Raw genomic sequence first — 18953 nt, 5'->3', positions numbered from 1 at the left:
CACGTATATATATATATATATATATATATATATATATATAATATATATTTGCATGTTATAAATTATGATGTTACTTTGAAGAAACGAAATGACCGAATTTTAGCGATAGAAACGCACTCGTGAGAAAACTCACGGCAAAGTCAACGACTGATGCGAAATGTCGCAACTTTCAAAGAACTTTCGCGTACGCTACATTTCTCAGAGTTCTCGTATTCGACACTCGCGGGAGTCTGCAATGCATGCATGCTGTATTTCATCGAGAGTCGTATTCATCTCATTTCTCTCATAACAATTAGATAATTCGGCATATCGGTGTCCCACAAGACATGGGCATTTCTTTGATGTGTATCTTTCACCCTAATTGAATAATGATAATCTACAATGGCCCGTGATATGTGAACAGAAAAATGATTATGTTTCGTCGAGAATCGCATTCAAGTTTTGACAGCATTATGTTAGTAGTTTTGCATCTAGATATAATATACTGGAAATGTATTAATTTGTTCGCTAATTTGAATGCAATTATCTCTGTTTTATTGAGAGTGAACACAGCACTTTTGATATTTATATTTTAGAGTAACATGTGTTTACCCTTACTCTTTTATCTACTCTTTTATTTTTAGCTATTGTAGTTTTTTGTTAAAACATCGATCTTTAATACAATATCATGAGAACTAATGAGAAAATATGTGCAACATTTTTTAAGCTAATTCAACATGATAATTATTATGCATTGAACTGTAATTACGATAATTATTATTTAAAGCAATTGAACAGTTCCTTACAATTTAATTTGATTTCACATTTTGTTTTTAAAAATGATCAATGTTTCATTGCTATACACGATGCATTCCAAATCAGGCAGATATAATGAGGCCAATATAATGAGGTGTTAAAACAAGATTTGTCGGCTGAGTCGGTTATGAAAATCAATTAAAATCGTATCATATTCATGTGCGCGATTACATTAACGAGGACTTTCCATAAACGACTATGGCTGTGTTCCAAACTTTACTGTCAGTAGTGAAAATAGTTTACGTCACGTGTACGTACTATATATTTTCAGTACTAGCAATAAATTTTGAAACACAGCCCATAAGTCACAATGGGTACAGTGAGCTTGAAATCGTAAAAAAAATCAAGCAATTATAGTTGATTATTCTTCTTACATTTGACTGTGATCGGCCAATATCTCACGGTTTAAAGCTTACACCTATTATGTTTCAAGACTAAACTACACAACAGTCAACTAACACTTTGTTTATTGAGTACTTTTGCCCTTGCACATTGCGTCAGGTATGTCGAAACCCCATAATTAAGGATGCTGGCTCGTTTCTCTTCGTTCGTAGACTGTTCTTCGTCGTTTTGGCGCTCGTAATTCTCGCGAGAACAGAAACACGACGGCTAATTACCAGCCAGCGATAATCGATAGCCCGGTAGTCTCAAGATTTCTTCGACTAAATTGGCATTCGCATAGTTCGCGCGCACAAAATCGAATCGCGGTCGGGTAATTGTTTCGATTGTGAGATCATTACTTTGACGTTGATTTATTGTCGTTTTGGCTTTGAGCCGCCGCGAAGGATAATTGCTTCGTGGGTCGTTAAGGCTCAAGATAAGCGAGACCCGTCGACGGTGTGCAAAATTTGACGGATGTTTCTCAATAATGAGATTCTACGTGTTTTGCATAATTTCATCTCGTACATAGCAATTGAAATCCATCTCACGATATTCGCAATTATTATACATTTTAATGCAATCAAGTATCATTGCATTTAATCAGTCATATCAGTATTTTATATAATTTAGAGTTGGGAGGTAACGAATACTTGCAACATTGTTATCTCGTTAGATATAATTACTTTTGTTTAGTAACAAAGATTTTTTTAGTGATTAAGTTACATTTATAACGTTAATGGTAATGCAATTATAATAGATTGTTGAGTAACGACAACAAATAGAAACATTTTTATCGTTACCTTGTATATACATAAAAAACATGTTGTTATAAGCGTGTTTTTTTTTACTATGTAGCAATTAATCATAACCAGTATAGATCTCGTGTTGAACTGGTCAATTTGCAACATGAATAATTGGATACCATTTTGAACAAAGATTATGTAAAGATTAATAAGTTTTTTTTAAATTAATGACGGAGTAACGGTAACGAGTTATTTTTATAAAACGATTTTCTCAAATCTTGGTTAATCGTAATTACCAAACTAAATAACGCAATATCAAATTCTTAGACTCAATATAACGGGTAATAAAAGTATTTCTTTTCTAAATAAATTATAAAAATATATTACGTCAATCTATATTTTTTACGATATACATTACGCATTAATATATTGAAGAAATTATAAAAATAGGTTATTAGAGTGACATATCTAAATGTTTCGTTCATATTCTGAGGGAATTTTCTCGTAAAACATGAATGATTCTCGACATTCTCGTAAATCCAAGGAATTACGACATGCGCTCTAACTTTATGTAACATTTATGAATATTTTACGGTATATTGTGTCATTTCCGCACAAATAGCTTCTATTATAATACATTGCCGCGGTTCCGTTGAACGTCCGTAAACTTGAACGCGAACTTCGAGCAAAGCGGTGAAGCAAACGCGATGATTTACTCGCGGAAATCAGTCAGACGACGCGCGTGAAGAATCTGTGACAGTGATGTACGTGCTTTCTCGTTCCCGTCGTCGACGAGGCTACCTGCCGTTCCCCAACACTATACTCTCTCTTTCTTTCTTTCTCTTATCGAGCGATGCATTCCTTCTCGCGTTAGATTGTAATAGCGGATGCAAGTGGCATACCTCAAGTTCCTTTGTTGCTCGTGCGAAACGATAGCGAGGCATGTGTTCGCGCTCGTGTCAAAGCCAATGCCGACTATACATTTGTATATTGCTATTTATTCTCTATCACCGTGAAATGCACGATAACGATGAAACGCGCATTGTTGCATGCATATTGCATCTAGCTCATGAGATAATAGATTGCGAAAGGTCGTTACCGAACAAATATTAAGATCAATGTATGTATCTTCAAAATGATCATCTTAAGACATCATAAATATCGACCTAAGATTAAAAATTGTCATAAAATTAGGTTTTGAAATTTTACGTTATCAATTTCTTCATCAATATATATGAACTACGTTTAAAATTTGCATTTGAAATTTTCCTCAACTTTAATGTTGGATTATAAATGGCTGAAACCACAAATGATTTTTTATTTTATTTTTCCGGTTTATTAGTTAAGTAATATGTCGTATCAAAGAAGAAAACGTTAATGATTGAGTTTTTAGAAGATTGCGCGGGAAGGTGACGAAAAGAAATGGCGATTTAAAAAGTACAGTTGGATCGTAAATAAATTCGGATTATGACGCGTTGCAAAGAAAAATCGACGTTAACGTTCGCAAACGAATATGCAATGTTGTGTTTTAATGCTCTCTACAAAAATCGAGTCTGGCAGACAATATATCAGAGCGAGGTCCTCGTTTCTCCTTGTGCACATCCAGAGAGAGCCGCACCAGCGCTCGTTTCTTCTTTACATCGCGAATCGGCCTGCGGCTAAAACCGGCCACAGAGAGAACAATGCGAATATATTATGGTATCTGACACACTAAAACAAAGGGCGGGCACAGCCCTTTAGTCTTTTACGACAATTGTGCGAGAATGCCAAACCGCACAAGCGTGCAATGCAAATAAAAAAAGACGAGACGTCTGAACCGCCAAGTTTAAAGAATTATTATCGTATGTATACAAAGAAAAATATTAATTATCACTTGCATATATAGCACCATTAAATTTGAAGTTTTATAAAATTTATACCTATATATAAACTTTATATTTTAACGGCTAATCCTTCGTTTTGTTTAAAACGTCGTATCTTTAAATTGCAAAAAAATGCAATGACTTTTTTTAAAGGAAATTACTGTTATGATATTAAGTTTCAATAAATTTACGAGTAAGGAAATCTGAGCTCGGTTTTGTTTCACCGATCCCTCACGTTTCTCTGATGACTTTGGCGCTCTTAACTTCTCAGACAGCCTTGCGGGATACCGTAGAAAGTTCGTGGTGAGATACAGTGCGATCGTTCATGAGAATGAATGTGTGAACATCTCTCCTTTGATCGTTTCTGTCAGCGATGCATTACTGCATGTACTTAACGCATCCCTGACTAAAACCGTGGTAAAGTCAGCAATTATTCATTCAATCTCGTTAAAACTAAAACATTAATCTTTAGAAATTTAAATACTCTCTTTTAAATTTATATTTTATGAATGCCATGAATCATAAATGTCATTCCTTATTTTTAATTTAAAAAATACTTTATATATATATCTTTTTAAAAGTATCTGAAATTGAGTTATCGAAATTTTGAACCTTCTTGGACAAAAAGATAATGCTGTGCTTCCGACTTTATAATAACGTCCGTTTTTTTTATCATGATTGGGGAAATTAATTTCACGACAAACCGGACGAAGGTAGCCCTGTAAAGAGGAAGGAAGAAATTGTTCCTTATAATTAGCAACGGCTGCGCGGAGTCCGTTGAGTGGCCGTCTAACGTTGTCGGGCGCCGGTCTGGGGTGCGGGTGTTTCCTGTGAAAAGGAAGACTCCTTGCAGTCCCTTTTTCCGGTGAGTGCCTTGACAATTTCACAGGGAACGTACTAGAATTCGGTCGAGCGAGTCTTCCGTTTCGGGTTTAGAAAAAGATAAATTCACACGAAGATTTGTTAAGTAAACATAAATATTTTTTAAGTTTCATGTAATTTTGATCTCAACATCGGAAAAATTGGTATATTAATCTTCGGAGATAAAGCTTTTCATGGAATTTTAAAAACTATATATTGAAAATATAAAAAACAAAATTTCAAAAGTATTGGGTTTTTTATTCTCCTTCCAAGAGCAAGGAAAATTTCCTATAAGATATTGGCATTATTATAATTCATAAGATAGAATATTGTAAATTATTGATTTTACAAATAATTAAGAATACTTATAACTGTTTCTATACTTGGCTTTTTTGATTGTCTCGTTTCTCAAATAATTAATTCATTTAATATTGAAGTAGCAAACTTGTATATAAGCAGGATACAAGTTGCGAGTGTGAAAAAGGAAAAACATTCCGTCAGCTCGTTCATTATTATTTTGCGTTTTATTTTTCTACTCAACGGTCTCCAAGGTAGTATCATATGTTCATATTGACCCACTGCTATGTAGCACCTGGCCAGGTGCATCAGGTCCGACCAGGAGCTCTCTTTCCTTCTCACTGCGTGCTTTTCGAAGCGTAAAGCAGTCCGATACAACGGACAGCAGAGAAACCGTTTTTACATGAAGTAAAATAGTACGAGCGAGTAAACCACGCGTGCCATCACTGCGTGAAATATGCATGGCACACGACAATTCCCAGCCCATTTGCATTGTTAATTTTAAGCTAATTTCGGTAATACTTTATTGTGAGAAAATGAATTGTTTCGGGATCAACGACCTATTTAATTTATCTTAATTATTAAATTCTGTTCATATATTTAAAAGATCTTATCCCATTTCCCTCCATCTGGAAAATTAAGGAAAGACAATGTGCGGAACAATTTTATTTATTGTATAATCTATATATTGTTATATTAATTCTTATATAGACACTCTCTTCTTTCAAAAATATAATAAAATTAATTTCGATTAATTTTTAATTGTTTGAATTAAATTGTTAAATAAATGTGAAAAATAACTAATATTTTATTTGAATTGCATAAGACAATAAAGAATTAAACAATTTTGTAGAATACTAAACTTTCTTCGTGAAATATTCTTTGTGGAATCTGAAGGATGTCTCCCGAGAACACGGGCTTCGCCATGCATCTTTGAGTTTCGATACGAACTCGGGGTACGATCGATAGTTATCAGTATTGCGATTTCTCCTTCTTCTATCTTCCCAATTCTCTCTCTCTCACACACACACACACACACACACACACACACACATTTACAAACCATGTATATGGTATCGAAAGACGGCATGTGTGTAACGAGTTGCAGGCAGCAGCGAACAAACCTCCCGATCCCACGATGGTTCGCTCGTCGTCTCGGTAAAAAGACCAGGAATGTCTCGATAGCCCCCGATAAACGCATTAATCGAATGCCCGACCATCTCAACCCTCTACCTCTCGACAATGGTCTCTCTTAGAAGCACCGTCTAGCTTTTGCAAATTGCAGTATGCATACGTATTCCAAGAAACTTCTATTTATTTTCAACATTAATAGTCATTTAAAAAAACGTTTAAATAAAATGAATAAAATATTGTATTTATATAGGACATTTTTACAATATTAACCAATATTTGCATTAAAGTATAATAATATACGAAGTATATTATATAATATTACATAATTATTTTAATTTAAAAAAATAGGATTTTAATTTTATTTAATATCTGTTTATGATAATATTTATGTAAATATATAATAATTCAATTTATTAAGAATAAAAGAAACTGCTTTAATTTATTGTCAAATTTATAAATTAAATATTTTAATAATATAATTTACAATTTATAAATATTCTTATCAGGTTTTTAACAATGAAGATTGTCCGTCGTGGTAAAATTGCTTGGCTCGCATAGGTGCTTATTTTCTGTGTTTTAATATAGCAAAAGAAAAGAAAACGCGAAGGGTATCCTCCCAAAGACGAGAGCAAACTTATTATTACACGAGCCCTTGGTTCTGCAATTTTCTCGAAGTTGTGCTTGTAGTAGAAAGAATCGAGCTCATGATTTGATTTCTCGATAAACGCATTAAATTGCACGTTGGATCATACCGCTATATACTTGCATGTCCTGTATGCAATTAGATTTTCAAAAGAGTAACTCGCTACATATTGTAGGGACGCCAATCAGTGATATCTGTTGATTGTGAGATATTAATTTCCATTTTAATTGGCAAAAATTCCATTTACATCGGTATAAAATCTGCGCTGCATAAAACTATAGACAATCGATGACAGAGTTCTTTCTTTATTAGCAAAAGTTATGCTGCTATGTAAAATAAATTAATAAACTAAAGCAGTAAAATAAATATAATAGTTCGAATAGATATTAACAATAATAGAGCTTAGCATACTAGTTCTAGATATAAGGTTTTCGGTATAAAGATAGATAGCTCGTGTATCGGAATATTGCATGCACAGCTGTTGCTGATGTAACCCTTCTCTATGGATCGTTAATCTGCACGGATATGCAGGTAGTGACGTTAAAGTGTCTCAGCATGCGACCCTTCATAAGAAGGAAGGTAAGGTGCGCACCGTCCCGTAGCTTCCTTTTCTTTGAGGAAGGAAACCATCGACCATTAACGTCTAGGAACACAATGACGCAAATATTAACTGCATTCTGATTCTGCCCATAATTTGGAGAGATAAATAGACAAAAAACGAGAAGATAATTCGAAGAATTTATATTATACCTAATATTGAAGAATCTACATATGTATATAAGAGTATAGATGTATATACTACATGTATATAAGAGCATCATTTGTCAAAATGAAATGAGGACTTATAAAAACAAAAATTCGAAGTTGTTTAAAACGCAGCTGCAAGATTTTTAGAAAATTGGAATGAGAAACATTTCATTCGTATTTATATTATATAAAATCGGTTAGACGAGAAAATCAATGCATTTGGATCGAGGGACATTGAACAGCTGGTGAAGATACACACATATAGTTTTGAAAAACCTGGATATATTATACACAGTTTGTAGCTAGCGCAAGAATGTGGTAGTAGACGACGCGCGTAGGGTAGCTATAACCTTTCGTAGGAATATACCTACGTTTCAAGGCAGGCTAACAAGAGGAAACTTCGAATTTTTGTGAAAGAAAATGTCTGCAACAAGCGATTTCTCTTTATTGTATCCATTCTTTCTCTTGTACATGCACTAAGGTTGTGCTCGGTCACGTTTTTGTAACATATGTTTCACTGAATTGTTTGTTCAATACGTGGAACAAGCCACAGACTGCCTGCTTGATACGTGACAAGACGAAAGGTGAGGCGATGTAGAACAAAGACTGGGACTAGTCATAATAAATCACTGCTAATGCGAAAGATAGAAAAACTTATAAAAAAATATTATATCTGATGTTGCAAAAAAATTGTAAAACTAAAAATATAAAAAATTTAAACTATTAGCATAAACATATTGATAAAAGTTTGGATGAAGCCATTAATTAAATTAATAATTTTAGAATACTCATAATGATAATAAAAATTAATACACCACACGTTGCATCATTCAATACGTCTAATTTTAATCTTTTATTATGCGTATCGAAAAATAAGCAAAGGCTTTGTCGTTGTTCGATATTATATCGTTCATTCGTGCGAGTGTAACGAATCGATATATGCATGTCAGAACACAATTGTACCGCAAGGCGGCGGCATTCGCGTGCGTGAATACAAAGCAGACTGCCGTGAACGCCTCTCATTTCTTACATGAATTTCATTGTCACTTACTCGATTCGTTATCCGTCTTGCACAAACGAGCACCGTCCATTGTGCGTGCGGGCTTTGTATTACTCGAAGAATTATCGTCTTCTTAATCCGTCTTCTTCATCCAACTATGGTATTTGCCGCTTCAAGTTGATATTGAAATCACGTGGAACTTTTAGCAATGCAAAATTTTTTTAATTAAATCAAGTATTGAATATTGGACGTTATAAATCATAAATGAATTTGCATGACCTTTTTGTTTATTAAATCTCCGATCTATTTGCGTTTCTTTACAAGTTCTTTAATTACAAATAACGATAGAATGTACTCATTGTCAGTTTCATAGTTTTCTTATTCCTGCAGCTTTTCCCTTTACATTCTTTTAATACAAAGATGCGGCATTTCCTTGGAATGTAATATTATTCGATGAATAGGTAATTAGTCAAGGCTTCTTTTTATAATATTTCTTCACACAATATCCCTTCTTAATGCCAAATTCCTTTCTATTTTTCTTAAGTTCATCGTGAGACACGTCATATTTTTAAGTGCATTTTTATGCACACACTGTTTGCTGTATGTCGTATGCAAGATAAATGAAAAACTATTCAAACCAAGTTTGATATGAATAAAGACCGATTCTTTTGATAAGCATTTAATTGCATTATAATTTACAATAATGTTAATTATTTGATAAAATTCTATTATTTAAAAATATTGATATATTTAATATTAATACATAAATATGTTAATAAATTGTGAAATACTATAAAGATTTCAGATACATAATAATTTTATAATTATCGTAGAATATATCTAATTGTAATGTACGGGATAGAGTCCGTACAAGGAAACTTGTTTCATGAATTTACTGAAATTGTGAAATATATGTATCTTGGATAAGAAGATTCTCCTTCTTCTCATATATCCGATCAAGCAAAAAGGATTGATCACGGAAACTGCAAGAATGTCGTTACTAACAAGTTCTTCTCTCGAACGTTCCTCTTCTCAATACTTTTATTTGATTTAAAAGATTGTCCGAGAAAATATATATGAACGGTCGTATCTTCCGATTAAATTATTCAGATTATTATAGCATAATTTTTCTTCTATTAAGAAAATAATTTCCATTCCATTATTTTTACTTTAACTAAAAATCAGATCTATGGTTGTTGATTACGCAACTGACAGACAATTTCTATATTATAAGTGGAAAAAAATAATTCTACAATTTTCCAGAATTTAAATTATTTTATATTTCGACATTTATTGTTCTGATCTATAGACAAATTCGTGCTCGTTAAAATAAATATGCAAAACTGATAAATAGCTAATTTCCTCTTCGTTTAATTTCCCGGAGCGTGATTACGAAAGCAATCGACACATTTCTAATGTGTTGATCGATCTAAAAAAAACGGATAGCCGTCGATTATGCAACTGGAAAGACAATTTCTGAACGAAAAAAGTGTCGCAGCGGCGAAATCTCATCGTTCTGTTGCTTCCGGCGGAGATATGAATTGAAAGAAACATTTTAATCTCTCCAGAATTTTATCTCACATAGTAACAACTGAACCGCGTGTGCTTGTTGATGCCGAAACCCTTTAACCCTTCCGTGGACAGATAACATGTCAGGGTAACTGTAATCTAAAAGCTACGAAGATTTATTGCACTCTTAGTATAAATAAAAGTACTCACTGTCTACCTGTTCGGGCGCTCAATTTCTAAAAACCGTCAAGTTGAAATTACTCAAATATTTGGGATCATCCTACATTTTATACTATTAAGTTCATAATGTTAAATTTTGTATCAAATTTTAATTATTTTTAATTATCTCTATATAGGTCGTCATTGCTCCTATTTAATATATTATTAATTTAACTAAAATGAAATTGGTGAAGTTAAGTAATTTACTCAACAAAATGTATTTAATTGGATTCAAATTTATTATTTACTAAGTGCATACATTAATATAGACATTGTTTACTTTGGAATCTGAGAAATGGATTGATTCACTTACATTTCAATATGAAAATTAAAAATAATAAATGAAACTCAAGAGATTCAGTTACCATTGCTTCTTGGATATTTAACACACACAGTATAGTGTTTATTTTTTTAATACATTTCTAAAAAATTTTTTATCTCTGTAAAAAAATCTCGCAAATAAAATGCATAAATATCTATAATTATAATATAATGCATAAATTATAAGTAGCAAAACTATAATATATATGCAAAAATTTAGAGATTGCCTAAAATGTTACTCTATTTTTTAAAAAAGGTAAAAGTGTATAAAAGATTTTATCTGTCCAATAAAAAATTTCGTAATTATCAGTTTATAAGTTTAATAAATAAAATATCTTTTATATATACACAGGCTAATATAATACTACACACATTCATTTAAAACGTTTCTTATTTATTCTATACATAAACTAAACTAATAGCAAAGAGTTATTTCTAAAAATTCGACACGATATTAAAAACTTCAAGAAAATTTGCAAAGATTTCGTCGCGAAGAGAAATATATATAATAAATAATTTTCTCGGGAGAGGGTTTTCTTTCAACTCAGACTCAATTATGTTTGGTACGGGCAGGTCACGAGTGAACCCAAGAAAGGTAAGATTACCAAGCAGAGGCGAGCACTACGTATGCCTGTGGCGGACAAAAAGAAAAGAACGAAAATGGGGGTGGAAAGAGGTACGCGAGAGCAGATGAAGAGAGTGAAGGAAGGCGGCTCCGAAGGAAGATAGGGACGACGGAATGTACAACAGCTGCCCCTATACCGTGGATTCGCTTTTGAAACCCTGGCTAGTGGCGTTTAGCGAGAGGTATTAATCCTATAGGAGAGGAAAGGAGATCGACAACAAGAAGAAGAGAGAAATAGAGACATCTAAAGCAAACTGAGAAAGGGAACGGTCAAAAACCGAAAGCGGCAGGAGGGAGAGGGAGAAACCTCCCCTGCTTGGAATGATAAAACTCGCTGGTAGAGCGGCAGCTGTGTAGAACGTTTTTGTCAAGGCAGTTTCAGCTCTTTTCTCTCTCTCTCTCTCTTTCTTCCCTATATTATTCCTTTCGCTATCTTTTCCTTTTTTTCGTTTATGTTTCGCCGACGTTCTTGTCCTATACGTGTCTCTTATCTGTAACTTAGGATGATCTATTTCTCATTTATTCATGATGAGATGGGTTATATATGATCGAAGAAGTGAACTCTTGAAGAAAAATTTACTTATGCGATAATTCCAATAATGATAATAAAATCAATAAAATATCGATAATATATAGATTTCCTATATGCGAAGAATCGACTATTTTATGGATAATACGATAAAATAACGTTTAAAAAATTGATTGATTTATGCGTTATATTTATCATTGTAGGAATGCTGATATCAATGATGCATGCAACATTGCATTTAAGGGTCGTTCTACGACAATAGAATCGTCAACGGTATCATTCTGATTAATTCGCAACAAGTCTGCATCGACTTGTATGTATAGAACGAACTTTATATACGTACTTAAATTGCGGCATCATTCGCTGCACTCACACTGTGCAACGTAGATTGCTTGATGATGCATCTCCGCGTATCGGAACGCATATCGCAGTATCATAATAGGGGATGCGCTTTCTCTTTCGTTTCGCACGCGTGAGCACATACATACGCACTTGTAAATATCACTCTGTTATACGGCGGAAATACTCGGCGAATGACGAGTCATGGTTTCAAACGACGTCGTCTACCATCATACCGTTGTTATTCGCACATTCTAACGGCTGGACCACAATACCATAATGTTTGATGTTGTATCACGTAGCTTATCTGTACGCGCGTGATTATTTGCTATGCCATTTGGAGTGCGTCTGGCATATATGTGTCGCGAAAGTTAATTTCAAATCAATCCTTTGGGTTTAACTCTGGCTTTTTTGCTTCAAATCTCGAAATAAAATAGATATATTATAACATAACTAACTAATAAGATATATTATATAATTTAAAAATGATCTCTCGTCCCTCTTTTACAATAGATTCTTGAAATAAGAAGGAAAGAGAAAAATTCGAGTTTTGCATTCTGTCTTCATTTCTTTAACCATATGATCCAGCGAAATAACGAAAAATAAAATTTGAAAAAAAGAAATTGTGTAATATTCCACAGTGGCGATCCCCAAGGTACACGATTTGTTATAAATTCAGCTCCCGATTTACCGTGAAACATTTATAGAAACGTTAAAGAAGATCTTTTTCGTACATCTTAACGGCTTATTTCCATAAGTTACTGGACCTATCGCTAATTTTGCTTTTGATGTCGAGTTTCTTCGACCTCGACTTGTTAACCGCGCACAGATATCGCGCGATAATTATTCATAGACGAAGGCAGAAGGTCCCTTTGGCGCCTTTTGTCAGCCGCACCGCTTGTAAATCTCACGTCTCCTTTTCTCAGAAACGGAGGCAGAGGTCCGTCGATGGGACACAAAAATTTCTATCCGGTCAAGAGAAAAAGGAGAGATAGAGAGAGAAAGACGCAGGTAAAGGAACTCGCGCGAGAACGGATCGATATCCGCTGTTGCTAGTTGGCCGAATTCGCGACGTCATCGTCCATATGACTGGCCCATCCACGTGACTCGATATACCCTTCTTGGGACCTCCTCCCATCGATTCAGTCATTTCTAGATTGATATTATGATCGACGTGAAGAATCAGTAAATGACCTTTGAGCGAATCACATATTCAATTCTCGCGATGTTTCGCACAGATCAATTCTAAACATTTCGTTAAATTCCTCTAGCAAGGATAATGTACCTTAATGTCAAAAATTGTAATTCTGTTTTTCTGGATCGCATCGATTATTTTGATATATTTTGCACTATAAATTGTACACTTATCACAATAATGATCGAAAGGAAAGAGAAGTTCGAACTATAATTCTTTGAATTATTATAAATATTGTCTGTTTTTATTTATTTCTCATACAAAATAAAATTCGATGGTGAACACAGGTACCTATGGTATAATTAGAAAATTTACACATTATGCAAATTGATTGTCCAAGTTGTCCATAACGATCGGCGACATCAAATGGCCGTATAAATCAATTAAATCAAGTGCTTAATTATGAGAAATGCCACATACGATTGTGACGAAAGTGAATATCATTTGATCATAGAAACGCGTTTATGCAAATTTTATACCTGAATAATTTCTTTGCCAGGCGTTTTGATATGGCTCACAAGCCGCCGGAAATTAGAAGGAATAATCTTGTAGATTATTCATAAAGAGAGAGTTGAATCATGCTCTCGTTGATTTCGCGCAGCTGCGTTCATTTAGCGTAAATTTCTACCGCCAGCTGCAACACGCACAAAACGCACAGACCGTGAATTGATCTACGTAAAATTGCGAAAATTTCACGTATTCTTAATCTTTCTGTCAATGCATAATTTTCCAGCTTTTTTCATTATCATGTTTCGCAATATTTTTGCTAAAAATGTAAATGTGAAAATAATAAGTCAGTGAAAAATTGTTCTTTGTTGTTCGCGCGAAGGACTTTCAAGATATCATAACTTGTAACAAAATTTGCATAAAATATAAAAATTTTACCGTTTAAAATTCGATAATCGATATAGGTATCCGAGTAGCTCTGCATTAACAAAAGAATTAAAACTTATAGATATATGCAATTAAATATAATCGATATATAGAAAACTTCCAAATTTTTATTGAAAAATTTACTGTACAAAATTATCGCCATCGTACGTTATAATAATATTAATTTTGGATACAAAATTCTTCTTTAAGGAAAGAAACAAGTGTTCTGGCTATGAGAAATCGAGAGAATAAATTAATTATGGTTTAAGAGTAATGTGGCAGAAATTTTGCGCCCGACATAAAGAGGCGCGAATATATGCTAATTTATGTATTGAACTTTCGCCTTAGTATTCTTATGGCGCTGGAGGAGGTCTATCGTGTTTATTAAAGGATATTAGCTGTTTGGCGCCAAACATTAACAACGTGGACACGTGTCGACACGCCAACAACGCGCTTGGTTGGCGCCAAATTCCGTGAGTTCGTACAAAAGGTATACTTTAGTAACGAGTGCAATCATCGAGGGGGGTCCCGCTGAGATCGGCAACGAGAAGAAGGATGCGATGTGATCCTTCCACGTTGCCGTCCGACAGCTGTCAGCGATTGCAACGAGTTTTAAAATTAAGGGCTCGTCCGGCGTAGTCGGTACGCGAAATAGGAGATTCACAGGGCGAAGAAGGAAGCCGAAGGGACCGTGGAGACCTCAAAGAGAGGCTGTGGTGGGTGGACCACACTCCGTTGCATCTTACGTTGTCTAGACAAACGAAAGGGGAGGGGAAAGGGGGTGGGTACACTGTGACGTCGCTTCTCTCCGTCCTGCTTTATATTTTCTATCGTTCTCTGTTCTCCCCATGCGCGTTCTCCAGACTTCCCTCTCGCTTCTTTCGTTCTTTCTTCTCTTCTATACTCTCTCTTCTCTTTCTCTCTCTCTGCATCCCTTTCATTCTTTCACTTCATGTCCTCTTTCTCTGTCCTTCGTCGCATCTGTCGTTCCGCGTGCGTCTCCTTTGCTCTCCGGCATCCTCTGTGCCGCGTTTCGTGACTACATCTTCCTCGCACTTCAGTTTCTGTCCTTTTCTGTTCTCGGCGTGCCTTCCGTCCTCGGACCGGACGGCCCGATCATGCCGTGCTCGCGGCTGACTGGCCTCCTCATGGCCCACGGGATAGAGCGAGAGGTCGATCCTTGTTGCTATGCAGCGACCGCTGCGGAGATCCACGAGAGAAACGAAAGAGAGAGAGAGAGAGAAAGAATGAGAAAGACGTAGTCACGCCGAAACGACAGAAAGAGAACGACCGCTATGATTATTATTCGCGGACCGAATATCCAGTGCGGCCCGCCAGCGAAGAGACCGCGTGTTCTGTCGTTGCTGCTCAATCACCTTTATTTTTATTGCCTCCACCACCACAATCGTTTTCTCCTACCCTTCGTAGTTCCGTACGTGTATGCACGCGATTGTATCCCCGGAGTCTGTAATGTTGTTTTGTCGCGACGTATGAATGCAAGTGACACATACTGATGTTGTTCGCTTCAGCTCCCTTATAAAAGCACGATAGCGTGAATATTATGTTTCTATGCGCTCGTGCCGACGTAATAATTATGAAACGTGAAAGAGTCGCGAATGTTGTTAAAAGAAAAAAGAATTTAACGGAAGAATTTGTTTTTATTACTTATTACATCGTATTTTTGTATTATATTTAAATTTTTCTTTGAACTATTAGATATATGTATTGTATTTTAGCATGAATATATTATACAAATATAAATTGATAAGTGTGTAAAGTAACTTATCAAATATAGATAATTCTCAGACAGATGACCTATTGTAATTATTTATCTCGCCAGAGAGATAATTTTTTCATACGCGACATAAAAAATGAGTGCGCCACCGGAGAGTATCAAGATAAAGTGACCACCCTGTATACATAAATGTGACCGAAATAAGATTTCGCGATCATCGACATTGGGAGAAAGAGAGAGATACAACAGGGAACAGGGACTGGCGTTCAACCGGCATCATACAGCAGATCTCTGGACACCAGGGGCCCTCATGACGTAACGTTGTTTACTTTTAAAGCTTCCCTTGGCAACAGGTCGCCTTCCGCGGTTCCAGCGTTGGAGGACGGCGATCTGAAGAGAGAAAAGAAAAGAGAGAGGAAGAGGGAGAGAGGGGGGAATAGAAGGGTAAGAGAAAGAGAGAGGATACGACCTAAAAATCTTTTAGTTAAGAGTCGCAAGGTCTCCAAAGTTTTGTGCCTAATTTCTCTCTTTCTCTTTTTTTTTCACTTTTCCAAATCTCTGCTGTATTTCTACAGAATTAAAATGTTTACAAGATATCCAATTATTGCATCGAATTTTATTTTTTAGTATTTTTATGAAGAAAAAATAATCTTGAGAATATAGTTTTTTTTATGATTTAAATACATTGATATATTATAGGTGAAATATTAATATTTTATTAATAATTAGTAAATAAATTTATATGTTTTAATCCTTTTTATCTTGAAATGCTTTTATCATGTTTTTCATTTTATGAAAGTATTTTTGACATTGCAATATTGCACTTACATTTTTTATTTTTTATATAAGTTTTTTTATATTTTTAATGCGTTATTTAACGTTTCGAAAAACGATATGGAACTATCTTAGTGATCTTAAAGTGAAAATTCATGGGAGTGTCTGTTATAAAAGAGTTTTGATATGCAATATTTTAAGATTCAAAACTAATTATACTGTCATGGTTAAAGGACATTTCAATGTGTTATTTATTTACACATACAGCTGTCGTGAGTAGTTACGCGGTTTGTCTTTCAGTAATGTACACATTAGAACGAAGCATCTATTTTGAATAGCGTCCGATAAATCTCTAACTTATCACAAGTCTTTGAAACTTAATAACACATTTTGTTCCCATTTAATCCAATTCAAATATTTCCTTGAATTTTGTAAATTATTATTAAGTAAAATATATATACACAATTATTTCTTTTATATTTATTTTACTTTAGTTTATTTTAATTATAAGAATTCGTATTTTATTATAATAGAGAGAATATATATTTTATTTTGTCAAAACAAATAAAGAAACTGTAGGCTTTGTGACGAAGTAAATTAATAAATAATAATACCGTTAAAAGCCGATATTACAACATGATATTAGTATGTGTGATTTTATTATTTTTTATTTTATTTTTAATTGTAATTACAATATTATAATACACATATAGATTCGTAATTTCATTTTATTACCTCTTTTATTATCATCAGCGCGTAATAGTTGTAATAAAGATCCGCGTGTTTCATCGAGCGTCTCTTCCTTCTTCGTACAGGCTTCTAAATCGAGTGTCTCGTTATAAGACACACTTTTCTATTTCGTTTCCCTCGGATTCCAAACGCTCCCTCATCTACGCCCTCCGTTTAACACGACCTAGACAACACGCGGTGTCGCAAAAGGTAGGAATGAGTTCTTGCAGCATGAATCCCTTCATTTTTTAGCTCTGTTGAAAAGTGTAACTTGTCGAAATTTTGTCAGATCCGTTTTCTCAAATTTATTTAATATAATACCTAGATTTTTGAGCACTTTTATTACAATAAATCTTTTTTTTTTTCGACAAAGAAGAAATATGTATTATTATTTATCATAACGATTTTGTAGTGAAAATCTCTTATAAATAAAAACTAAAATTGTTTATATTGTTTGGTATCGTAAAGCGACGATCGAAATTATTGCGTGCGAAGAGCATTTTATTTTTTACGTTATATATGCACGTTGATCAGTTTAACGATATTTTATTACGTACAATTGAGAACGATTAGTTTCTATACCAGTTGACATTTAGACTCGTCTGTTTTACATCCGCTCATGATTATTACCTTAATCGTTTTATAGATACGCCGACCGTGCGATTAATTGGACACGTTGATGAGCGGCGTGATATGCTCGAATCTCGTATCGGCCGACTAAGTTCACTTGTATAAGATATTCGCTTCACGAATCGTCATAAAAGAATTACGAAGCGCGCTTTGCCGTCCGGCAATCCATCGCGGGACGCAATTCGTAGATAATGGTCACGTATGAATACGTATGAATAGAAGAATTGTTCATTCTTGTTGCTACAAGAGGGATACCCTGTGTACTAATGAGGATTGAAACGCGTTCATTTTCCGTCGCGTCGGTAACATATGTATTTATTTCAAAGGACATTTCGTGAAAATAAATTTTCATAATGTCATAAATATAACTGAGAACCTTTCTTTTTTATTTTAATTCTTAAATTTTGAAGCTAAGAACATAAAATGCAATATAAAAAATCTAGAGGAAATATAAATTAGGATTATATTTGCTTTTAAATAAAGGAAAATAGAAATGTAATAATTACAATTACGAAAATTGAAAAAATAGAGGATAATGACATAGAGAGCAAATTGAAATTTTTAATCATTATAACTTTGGAATTTTTTCGCATCGTTAAACAAATGGGTAATAAAATAGCCACTTGCTACAAGATTATTTAAATTAAAGAGCTGTAAATAAAAACATAGTATATGATAGATTACTAATACGATTTTTATAAATTTGTTTAAAAGTCTTTAAATTTTTAACAAAAACATAAAATTTTACTTCTTCTTTATAGAATTTGTTACGAATTTGTGAGTAATTCTTCAAGTGTTACAAATTTTCATACATATTTTTCTATTTGTCATATTCTCAAATCTTACTGTATTATGGAGCATAATTTCTCAAAGACACATGTGATCACAAAACCGAATTTGATTTGTAATAACTCTCTCACTGAATATAGTTTAGCTTATCTTATTGAAATATTGAATACCGTTTCAAAATATTGTGTATCGCAAAGATGCATGCGTGACGCAAAACCGGATT

General features: G+C 34.0%; 1 protein-coding gene across 1 annotated transcript in view; it reads left to right on the top strand.

Moving 5' to 3' along the window:
* LOC108772647 (F-box only protein 5-A) overlaps window positions 1-18953 on the top strand; it is a 33578-nt gene that overhangs the window by 2069 nt on the left and 12556 nt on the right. The gene's annotated exons all lie outside the window — the stretch shown is intronic.

This window comes from Cyphomyrmex costatus, unplaced genomic scaffold (assembly GCF_001594065.2).
Source record: "Cyphomyrmex costatus isolate MS0001 unplaced genomic scaffold, Ccosl1.0 scaffold193, whole genome shotgun sequence".
NCBI classification, from domain to species: domain Eukaryota; kingdom Metazoa; phylum Arthropoda; class Insecta; order Hymenoptera; family Formicidae; genus Cyphomyrmex; species Cyphomyrmex costatus.
The sequence above is the reverse complement of the archived record's forward strand: the minus strand, read 5'-3'. Positions and strand labels throughout refer to the sequence as shown.